Raw genomic sequence first — 11,234 nt, 5'->3', positions numbered from 1 at the left:
CTTTATCTCCATGTTCTGACCCAGGAGTTGATAATATAGTTTGTCATCATTGTTGGGTCCCCAGAGACCAAGGGATGGGTGGCACAATTACTGCTTGTCTCTAATGAGGCACTCAGGGATCTGGTCCTAATGGCCATGGAAGTTACTATAAATAACTATCTCTAATTCCCCCAAACATACTTTCTGCACAGAGGGTTAAGGCTGTGAATATTTTCTCTTTACTCACTCAGGACCTACCTATTTTCCCAAGACTTTCTAAACCTTATAATAAAGAGGATCCTTGGCCAGGTCCTCAAAGGTGAAGAGCACTTAATTGCAACAGCACCAACTTCTCCCAATTAAGATTATAACAGTGGAGATGCTAGTATTTTTCTACTAATGAGTAAAGTTTTTTAACGTACCTCCTTTGTTAAATATTCCAGATCCAGGGAGTAATAAGAGTCCTGAGTCCATCAGCTGGAGCTTGAGATAAACTCAGTAATAATCACCAATTTCTCTTGTCACTATGAGCTACTAAAAGAAATATACATTATGGGAGAGATGGTCTGTGTATGTGCCTGTGTGATGTTTTTTATTTTATACTTGATAAATTTTTAAAAATGAGTTTAGTGAGATCAGCATCATTGGGGCTTGGAGTTGGAAGTTGTGAGTTTAGGGAGTAGGGGTGGATCCTGACTGAACAAGTCTAATATAGGTTTCACTAACATGGCTATGGCTGGAGCTTGGATTGTTGCATCCAAACCGTTAGCTTCTAGGTTTCTAACCCCTGCCTCCCTTCTTTGCTTTCAAGTTCAGGCCCATGAGAGTGGCAAACCAGTCAAATGTCTCTGAATTCCTCCTCCTGGGGCTCTCTAGGCAGCCCCAGCAGCAGCAGCAGCAGCTCCTTTTCATCCTCTTCCTGAGCATGCACCTGGCCATGGTCCTGGGAAACATGCTCATCCTCCTGGCTATCAGCATGGACCCCACCTATACACTCCTGTGCACTTCTTTCTTAGCATCTTGTTCTTTGTGGACATCTGCTTCTTCACCACTGTTTCCAAGATGCTGGTCAACCACATACTTGGGAGTCAGACCATCTCCTCTAGGTGTCTCACACAAATGTATTTTATTTCTATATTCGTGGATAGTCACAATTTCCTCCTGGCTATAATGATGGCCTATCACTGTTTTGTTGCCATATGCCACTCCTGACACTACTCAAAAATATAACCTACTTTTCTGTGCCCTGCTGGTTGCTGGGTCATGGGTCATTGCCAACCTGGATAGCCTATTGCATACCCTGCTGCTGGCTCGACTCTGGTTTTGTACAGACAATGCCATCCCCCACTTCTGTGATGTGACTCCCTTCCTGAAATTCTCCTGCTATGACGCACACCTCAATGAGATGATGACTCTTATCGAAGTAGGGTCAATAATGATCACTCCTCTTATTTGCATCCTGGTATCATATATTCTTATTGCTTTTGCCATCCTGAGAGTCCCATCCACAGAAGGAAGATGAAAAGCCTTCTCCATCTGGGACTCCCACCTGGCTGTAGTTTTCTTCCATGGCGCCGTCATATTTCTGTATTTCAATCTGTCATCACAGTGGTGACTCCCACACTGAACCCCTTCATCTATAGCCTGAGAAACAAGGATATAAAAGAGGCTCTTAGGAAAGTGTTTCCTATGAAATTTTTTTCTACTCAATGAAACAGGCTAAGAAAATCACCGAGGGAACTAATTTCTGAGAAAATCATGTTTGATTTTTATATTCTAATAACTTGACTGTTCCAACTGTCAATGCTCTTGAGCCAAAACCCACTAGGAACACATCTCTCACTCAATAAATTGGCTTTTTACTCATTATAATAAGAGAGAATACCCCAAATGGAGGAATAGTGAGGCATCTTAGGAGGAAGGTGCTAGAAAGGACTTCAGCTTATGTGAATTGATTTTGGTGTAGACTTAAGGAATTGGATGTTTGTGTTGGATTTGATGCTGTCACTAAGTGGGGATAATTTCGATTAGGTATCTTAATATATGTTATCTAGAAGGGGAGATGTATGAAACCATGGTCAAAGCTGTGCTTGGCATAGAAGTAACAGTCACTCATATCAATCAGGGGTTAGTTTGGTCATTTTTATGGCTTGGAATATATATATATATATATATATATATATATATATATATATATATGTAAAATTTTGCATTCAGACACAATTACAGAGTGGTCTTATTTTGTCTTGCTCCATAACAGTCAGTGTGGTCTTTGTGTGATAATAATATTCTGTGAAATTCTCTATGTCCATCAGGAGAGCACCAAGAACTGGCTGTGAGTGCCAGGCCACTTCCTGGATATCAGGGCTGATTTCACTTTAACAACAGAGACACAGACATATGAGTACACCTGGAAGGTCAGGCTAGTGTTGGAGCAGGAAGGTGAAGGGTTCTTTTAGGGCTCCAGGAAGCCCTAACTCTGCCAAACATTCAAGCTACTTACTTTTTATCTTCTTATTTGAACTTTATGTATCATACAACATTACAACAGGATATGGGTAAGTTAGACAACAAAGAAATATCTTTCAAAATCTCAATGACCAGCCATATCAGTCAACTATGTCTTTTTTTTTTTTACTTTCTATTTCATTTATGTCAATGTACTGAGATATTTTACATGGATACTAATTTACATCCCAATTTTTCAATTTTCATTCATAATATAGCCTTCCTAAATTGCTTCATAGTCTCCACAGTTTTATTTTACTGCTCTTATGTAGTTCCATCAAGTTGCTCCAGTAAAATGTACTAACTGGTATTTCCGTTTATGAATTAAAATGAAGGACATTTACTATTTAAAAGTAGGACTTTAAGTGTATTTTGAAAATGATTGCAGAACATAAAAAAATTGACAAATCCATAAACTGGTTAAAACATCACTGAACCTGATGCTCTGGATTTTGAGGAACAAAGAAGGTATTAGGGCAGTTTGTCTTAATTTCAGAGAGATAGGTAAGATAACATCTTGTAAGAAAACTAAAGGAATTCAGAATCAGAGGGTGTTTCTGAATTTATCATATGATTTTTAATATTTATCATATTTATATATTGATAAGTTTGCCTTATAGAATGGTAGCATTTTCAACTTTTAGTTTATATTAAAAAATTCTTTGTAATAAAAGGGAAAGGACCTGTTTCTTGAAAGTTTGAAGAAATCCCCAGCCTTTGTTTCATGTACTTTGGTGTTCTGTTATTAGATGCATGTATGTTTATTATTGTTATATATGCCTGTTTTATCCTTTTATCTTTATAAAATGTCCCTCTTTTTTTGTAGTAACATTATTACTTTAAAGTCTATTTTGTCTGATATTAATATAAGCAGTCCAGCTTTCTTGTGGTTGCTGTTTGCATGATACATCTTTTTCTATCCTTTTACTTTCAATCTATTTATATCTTTGAATCTAAAGTGCATACCTCTAAACAACATATACTTTGATCATGTTTTTTAATCTAGTGTGACAATCTCTGCCTTTTTGTTAGATTGTTTAATCCACTCAACTTTTAATATTATTATTGATATAGTTGGATTTATGTCTGCCATTTTACTTATTGTTTTCTATATGTCTTGTGTCTTTTTGTGCATTTACTGCTTTCTTTTACATTAAGTGAATATTTTATAATGTAGCATTTTAACCCCAGTAATGATTTTTTCACTACATTTTTTGATATTTTTAGTGGCTGCTCTAGGTTTTACCATAGGCACTTTATCAAAATCAGCTTCAGATTTATACTAGCTCAATTCCTGTGATATGTAGAAGTGCTTCTATATAGCTCTAATCCCTTTCCACCTTTTGTGTATTTTTTATTTATTATTACTTTACACATAATTATCAATATTACAAATCCAACAATACATTGTTATAATTACTACATTACCCTTCGCGGTCATTTCCTTAGCCCATTACAGCTTTGCTACCACTAATCTCCCTTGTGCTGTTATTGGCAAATATATCACACATATATTTTTATATGCTATAGACCCAACAATACATTACATATTATTTTATCCATTTGCTCTTTAAATCATTTGAGGGGAAAATAGAGAAAATGCACTTAAGGTATTTTTTAAAAAATAACTTAATTACCATTATCAGTGCTCTTTGTGTGGATTTGAATTGCCATCTGGGATCACTTGCTTTTAGCCTAACAATATTCCTTTATTTCTTGCAAAGCAAGTCTGTCAGGAACAGTTCTCTTAGTTTTTGTTTATCTGGGAAAGTTTTTATCACCTTCATTTTTTGAAAGATAGTTTTGCTGGATATAGGATTCTTGATTTAAAGTTTCTATTCTAAGCATTTTTCTCTTAAATCGTTTTTATTATTTTTGAGAGTCATTTAAACGTTGATGCAATAGTAAATTGTTAAACTATATTTTTTGAGCATGTCAGACACCTTTTTACAAATGCTGAAACTAGCTTTCCCAGTTTATATTTTGCCTTTTGGTTTTGTTAATGGTTTTCTGGACATATTATGTATTTTAATTTTATATAATGATACTAGCAAGAATTTAGTTGTGTTTTCTTCCACTTATGCTTTATGTTTTCTTTTTCATTCTGTCATTACTTAAATTTTCAGCTATAGTTTCTTCTAGTTTTTTAGTTTTTACAGTTTAAATCAATACTTTGGGTTTATGGCTCTAATTTCATTTCTTCATATATTTATAAAATTGTTCCATTTACCTTTTAAGAATGCTTCCATCGTTCATTTGTAAAACCACTTTTGTCATTTGTAAAATGCTAATCATTATATCTAATGTATGTTGAGAACTTATTATAAGCTTCACAGTTGGCCAAGAGTTTTCTCTATTGTATCTATTGTAATAATTGGCTGCAGTAATTGGCAGCCATGAGGTAATTATCATTATCATCTCTTCTCAAGACCATCCCTGAGTTTAGAGAAATTAAGAGACTATCTCAAAGTCCTGCTGTTAGAACATGGTGGAAGCATGATTCTGAAATCAAGCTCCATGACCAAGTACATCCTCTGAATGACTGTGTATATTCATATAAAGATATACAGATATAGATATATAAAATAGATATAGATGGATATATATTTTTAGATTCCGTTTTGATACCTTGATCTGAGCTTTTATAATGGTACTAATAAAAGGCTTTTTAAAGTTTTATAATACTTTGTAATATCTGGTTGATTATTCTTGCAAAATTATGCCAAGATAAGGGTATAGGAACGTTTATTATCATAAACATGCATAGACATTGTACTTGGAAATACCCCAAGTTTCCATCTAAAGGGGAGCAATGCAGTAAATTACGATCCATCTTTATAATGGGATTCAGTACAGCCACTTTGTAAGATTTGTAAATTCTGATTTGGAAAGAATTATATTGGCATAAACTTTTTAGAAGAGATACCTAAAAACTCAATCAGTTCCACTTTTTTGTGTTAATATATAAGGACTTACCTACAGAAATGCATATAATATATCAAATTTATCAAAATAAGTAAATAAAGAACCACTAGCAGACTATTTAGTTGACAGAATTTTATTTAAATAGTTGTGATTGATGAAAATTTAGGTTGTTCTAGGGGTTTATCATTACAAATGTGCTGCAGAAGACATCTTTGTGCATATAAATTTACTTACATGTTCAAGAATATCCTTTCAAATCATACTATCCCCATCTCTGAGTTCTTTAAATTTATCTTTTTTACTAGAACATGAGCTCCACAGGGAGAAAGGTTTTATCTGTGTTGATCACTATGATAGATTATTGTTTGGCAAATATTAATTTCCTACTCCCTTGGGGTAACATATACTTGCCTATTAACGTTGACTTTGAACTTGGCTGTGTGACTTGCCTTAGTCCAGCAGTCCCCAACCTTTTTGGCACCAGGGAGCAGATATGAGAACCTAATGCTGGATGATCTGAGTTGGAGCCGAGGCGGTGATGCTAACACTGAGGACTGGCTGCAAATACAGATAAAGCCTTGCCCACTCACCTGCTGCTCACCTCCTGCTGTGCAGTCTGGTTCCTAACAGGCCACAGACAGGTTCCAGTTCATGGCCTGGGTGTTGGGGACCCCTGCCCTAGTCAGCAAAATGTGAGTGATCAAAACAGAAAACCTTAAATTTGCTTGTGCAGCTTGGTTTAGCTCTTGCATGACTATGATTACACAGGAAGAACATTTACTGGGTAGCTGCTTCCCCTTTAGTCCAAGCTCCAGAATGCAACACATGAATCATAAGTGAATCCAATCTGAAGTCTTGGATGAAGCACAGCCACCCCAACCAACCAGCAGACCCATGAGTGAGAGAAATAAATGCTTGCTATAATCCATCAAGTTTTGGGATATCTTCCCTACAGTATTACTGCAGGAATAACTGACTAATTCAGTACCAGATGTGAAAACAATTTTAATGAAAGCCTAAAATGTGTGGCATTGATTTTAGAATTAGGCAAATAAATTGTTATAGGAGAATGGAGAATGGTCACTGTGCTATGTAATGGTAAAACATCTGGTAAAACTGTTCCGTTTAGTAACTTGGCGGAATTAAGAATTTGTGACATTTAGCAAAGAAGTTTCAAGGCAGATCATTGGAAGTATGGGTTGACTGTTGATAGCTGATTTCAGTTAGATACTGCAAGGGGAAAATAATAAGCTCAATGAACTTAGAAAACAACTGACTTGTTTTAAAGAAAATTTGAGGGGAAATACAGACTCAGAAATTGTAGTCAGAAAGTAACTGTTTTCATCAGATTAAAGTTGTGGCTATTTAAAACATATGAACCCCCATGTATCCATCACCTAGGTGCAATATTAGTAATTCATGGCCAGTATTGTTTACCCATACTCTCAATCCTTTTTCTCTTGCTTGTTTTATTTTAAATCCCAGACATCATTCCTATGAATATTTCTCTCTATAAAAGCTAAGGACTTTCTCTGTCTCTTCTTTAAAACAGCCACATATCATTATTGTGCTTTAGAAAATTAACATTAATTCCTTAATTTTATCAAATATTTATAATTGTTTCATTAAAGTCTTTTTTTTTCTAGACGTTCGAATTAGGACTCAAAATCTACATATTATTATTGGTTATGTCTCTTAACTATCATTTAAACTCATTTAAATTGTAAGTTTAATAAATATTTAAAAATCTAAAAATAAATAAATAAATTATAAGTTCTCCATCTATATCTTTTATTATTGTAATATATTTGTTGAAGAACTTGTGTTACTTGTTTGTATGGTCTCCCAGTCAAGATTTTGATAATTGCATTTCCATGGTGTCATTTAAAATATTTCTCTGTCCCCTGTAAAATGGAATTTGGATACAGAGTCTTGGTCAGATTCAAGTTTAATTTTTTTTTTGGAAAGACTACATCATGGAGAAGAAAAAACATGGCATAGATGATAGAGGCTCTGTTCATCCCTCTTGCAACCAAATCAAAGTTGTGACAAAAACAAATAACAAACAACAAGGGAAGTCACCTGGGATCTAAAGAAACGGAAGCACTACAACTAGGGAGAGAAATAATTAATCACCCTGCAATGGTAGAAGGTGTGTGTGGCGAGGTGAAGATAAGAGGCTGTCTGGTCAGAGTGGCTGAGTGGGACAGAGGCTGCAGCAGTGGCAGCTGGCAGCTTTAGATGCATCTTAAAGGGGCTGTGTCCATGAGCAGACTTTCGCAGTGACAGACCTGCTTCCTCTGAGAACCAGCACTGTGTTGGCTGCTTTAGGGGCACCAGGGACTTACAGAAGGACACTGAGTTATTAGAGTGAAGGCTGGAAGTGAGGCTCACTATGTACAGAAGTGCGGGCAGTAGCCATTGTTTCTCTGTTGAACCCTTCCCCCTACCAGTGTGCAGACGCTGCAACGCCATAGCTAAGATGCCATTAAACTGTATAACAGAGCTCACTCTGCCCAGAGGATTCCCTAAAACTCTACCTCCCCCAACTCATGGTCCACACAAGCCACATCCAGGTGTACCCTCCTCAAACTCAGGTGCTCCTTGATGAATAGTGCCAAGACTCATACTGGTTTCTGGTGTGGTCTCTTGAGGCAATTATAAGCACAGGATCTGTGGATTGCTTGCTGAATCTTAACAGGTGGCCCTGGAAGGGCACAGGGTGAGGCTAAATTTAGCCTGTAGTTGAACCCCTCTTAAGACTATGCCACTGGACACCTACTTCACAAAGCTGCACTAATAAGACCGGGAAACTTAAGAGGTTTGCTTAGTACATTGAAATAGACAAGAAAGGCAGCCAACATGGGAAGACAAAGAAACAGAAACCATATAAGAAAACAGAGATCCAGGAATAATGGAGCCAAGCAATCTAATAGATGCAGAGTTCAAACACTGGTTATAAAGACGCTCAATGAACTTAGGGGAAATGTAGATGAATTCAGTGAGAACTTTAACAAAGAAATAAAAAACAAAAATGGAAATGGAAATTATAAAAGGAAACCATTCGGAAATGAAGAACACATTATCTGACATGAAAAGTATATTAAATGGAATAAACAGAGTGAATAAAGAAGAGGATTGACTGACCAATATAGAAGATGAGGAAGCCAAGGACATTCAATCAGAATGGCAAGATAAAAACCAAAATTACAATAATATTTTAAGGAGCCTATGGAACATTATTAAATGTAAAAATATCTGTGTCATAGGGGCACCAGAAGGAAAACAGATGTTGAAGAGCTATTTGAAGATGTAATGATGGAAAACTTCCCTAACCTGGTGAAGGAAATAGACATACAACCTCAGGAAGCTCAGAGAGTCCCACAAACCAGGAACCCAAAAAGGCCCACACCAAGACACATCATAATTAAAATGCCAAAGTTAAATACAGAGAGAATCTTAAAAGCAGCAAAAGAAGAGCAATTAGTTACCTACAAGAGAGTACCCATAAGACTTGCAGCTGATTTCTCAAAAGAAACTATACAGGACAGAAAGGCTTGGCTCGAAATATTTGATGCGATGAAAACCCAGGATCTACAACCAAAAATACTTTGTACAGCAAGGTGTCATTTAGAGTTCAAGGACAGATAAAGAGCTTCCCAGACAAAAATAAGCTAAGGGAATTTATCAACACCAAGCCAGTATTACAGGAAATGTTGGAGGGACTTCTTTAAGAAGAAAAACAAACATGTATCAAAAACAAGAATAAAGAATGGTAATAACTACATTCCTATCAACAAGTACCTCAAATGAAAAAGAATTAAGTGCTCCAACCGAAAGGCAGAGGGGCTGAATGGATAAGAAAACAAGACCCCCACATCTGCTGCCTACAAGAGACTCATATCAGATTAAATGACACACAGAGACTAAAAGGAAGAGGATGGAAAAAGATATTGCCTTGATAGACCTAGAGGGTACTGCACTGAATGAAGTGGGTTGGATAGAGAAAGACAAATATCACATGAATTCACATGGAGGGGTACTAGAATTAGTGGGGTGATTGTTTTGAGAGTTATGTGGATCTCTGATCACTATGCTATACTACTGAAACTATTATATTATTGTATGCCAACTATAATTTTTTTTTAAATTTCATTGAACTGTATAATGTAAATACAAGCAACTAATTGTCCATTATCTTTCAATAAAGCCAGGAAAACAAAAGACTACATCATGGATGCTGGCGTATTCTTTAATACGGTGGAACAATGTCTAGTTGTCTTTTTTTCCTGATGTCAACAGGCATCGATGCTAAGATCCATGAATTCATTATAGATTGCAAGATTATGACTAATTTTATAATTTTTTCTTCACTGACGAGAATATTTTTATAAAGAGAAACTTCCCCTTATCTGCTATTTGGTTTCCTGACAATTTGTATAAAAAACATAGTATAAATGCTAGATTCTTTCCTTCGTTTACAAGCATTCAAAAGAATGAGCTGGTTCAATAGCATCCTCCAATGATAATAAAGTAGTTTTTTTTTTTTTTAATTTCCATTTCCTACCTCCTCCCCTTTGGCAGCCATTAGCTTGTTCTCTATCCTATGGGTTTGTTTTTGTTTTGTTTAATTTATTTATTTGTGTTTTTTTTGTATTGTTTTTAGATTTCACATGAGTAAAGTCATATTGCTTTGTCTTTCTCTGTCTGACTTACTCCACTACTCCACTTAGCATAATACCCTCTAGGTACATCCATGTTGTCACAAACAACATCCTTTCTTATTGCTGAATAATATTCTATTGTATAAATATACACCACATGTTCTTTATCGCTTCATATATTGATGGACATCTAGGTTGTTTTTATATCTTGGCTATTACTAGTAATGCTGTAATGAACATAGGGGGGCATATATTTTTTTAATTAATTTTGAATTTTCTTTTCTTTGGATAAATACTCAGAAGTGGAATTGCTACATCGTATGTGGCAGTTCTATTTTTAATTTTTAAAATGTAACTTATTTATATTTAAATACTATTATAAGCTCAAAGATTTAAACATTTTTGACAGTTTTTCAATAATTGAAGATATTATCCTTATTGATTCTCAAATTTGTCATATCTCTCTGGCAGGAATCTATATAAGTTGCTTCTGAGTTCCTTTGACAGAATCTGGGTAGTTTTTTGATAGTATCTTTGCTCTCTGGAATGAGGTGTTCTGTCTAGACTCATCCTGTACATTTTTTTGCCCCAGACCTAGAATTGGCCATTTCTCTAAAGTTCCCTGTTAAAAGTGGAAAATGATGCTCATTGCTATTGAGTTAATCATTTTTCCCTGGCTCTTTCAGTGGATACTTAGGAAATTTTTCTTAAGATAAAAGTACACCATGAGTTCGCATTGATATTTTTAATTCAAATTTAGTACTACAGAGTTTTCTCCTAACCTATTAGATAAAGCATTCTTACCTTCTGTCTCCCATGCTGAGACAATCTCAATGCCACCAAGAATAAAAGAATGTGACATAATCATTTGTTTTCTTCCATAACCAACAGTTTCAGAACAATGCTGGGGGAAATCAAAATTTCTGTTACGGCTTCACTGCCCCTTCCCTCCCTGTGCTCCCTAAGCTCCTGCCAGACAAGGGTATCAGTGTACCTGCTCCAGGCTGGAGCAAGGGGCCAGGGCCACTCTGCCTTTCACTCAGTTTTTCCTCTCTACCCACTGTGGCTCCCAGGTCAGGGCATGTGTAGGAGACTCATTGCTTTGGTGTTGTCTAAACTCTAAAAGCTACAGTGAAAATGGAATGTTAACCATTGCCA

General features: G+C 35.8%; 1 pseudogene; it reads left to right on the top strand.

The window, feature by feature from the left end:
- Positions 1-799: 799 nt before the first annotated feature.
- LOC107498759 lies at positions 800-2,068 on the top strand (annotated as a pseudogene).
- Positions 2,069-11,234: the final 9,166 nt, after the last annotated feature.

This window comes from Rousettus aegyptiacus, unplaced genomic scaffold, assembly GCF_014176215.1.
Source record: "Rousettus aegyptiacus isolate mRouAeg1 unplaced genomic scaffold, mRouAeg1.p scaffold_m13_p_8, whole genome shotgun sequence".
In the NCBI taxonomy this organism is placed as follows: Eukaryota; Metazoa; Chordata; class Mammalia; order Chiroptera; family Pteropodidae; genus Rousettus; species Rousettus aegyptiacus.
The sequence above is the reverse complement of the archived record's forward strand: the minus strand, read 5'-3'. Positions and strand labels throughout refer to the sequence as shown.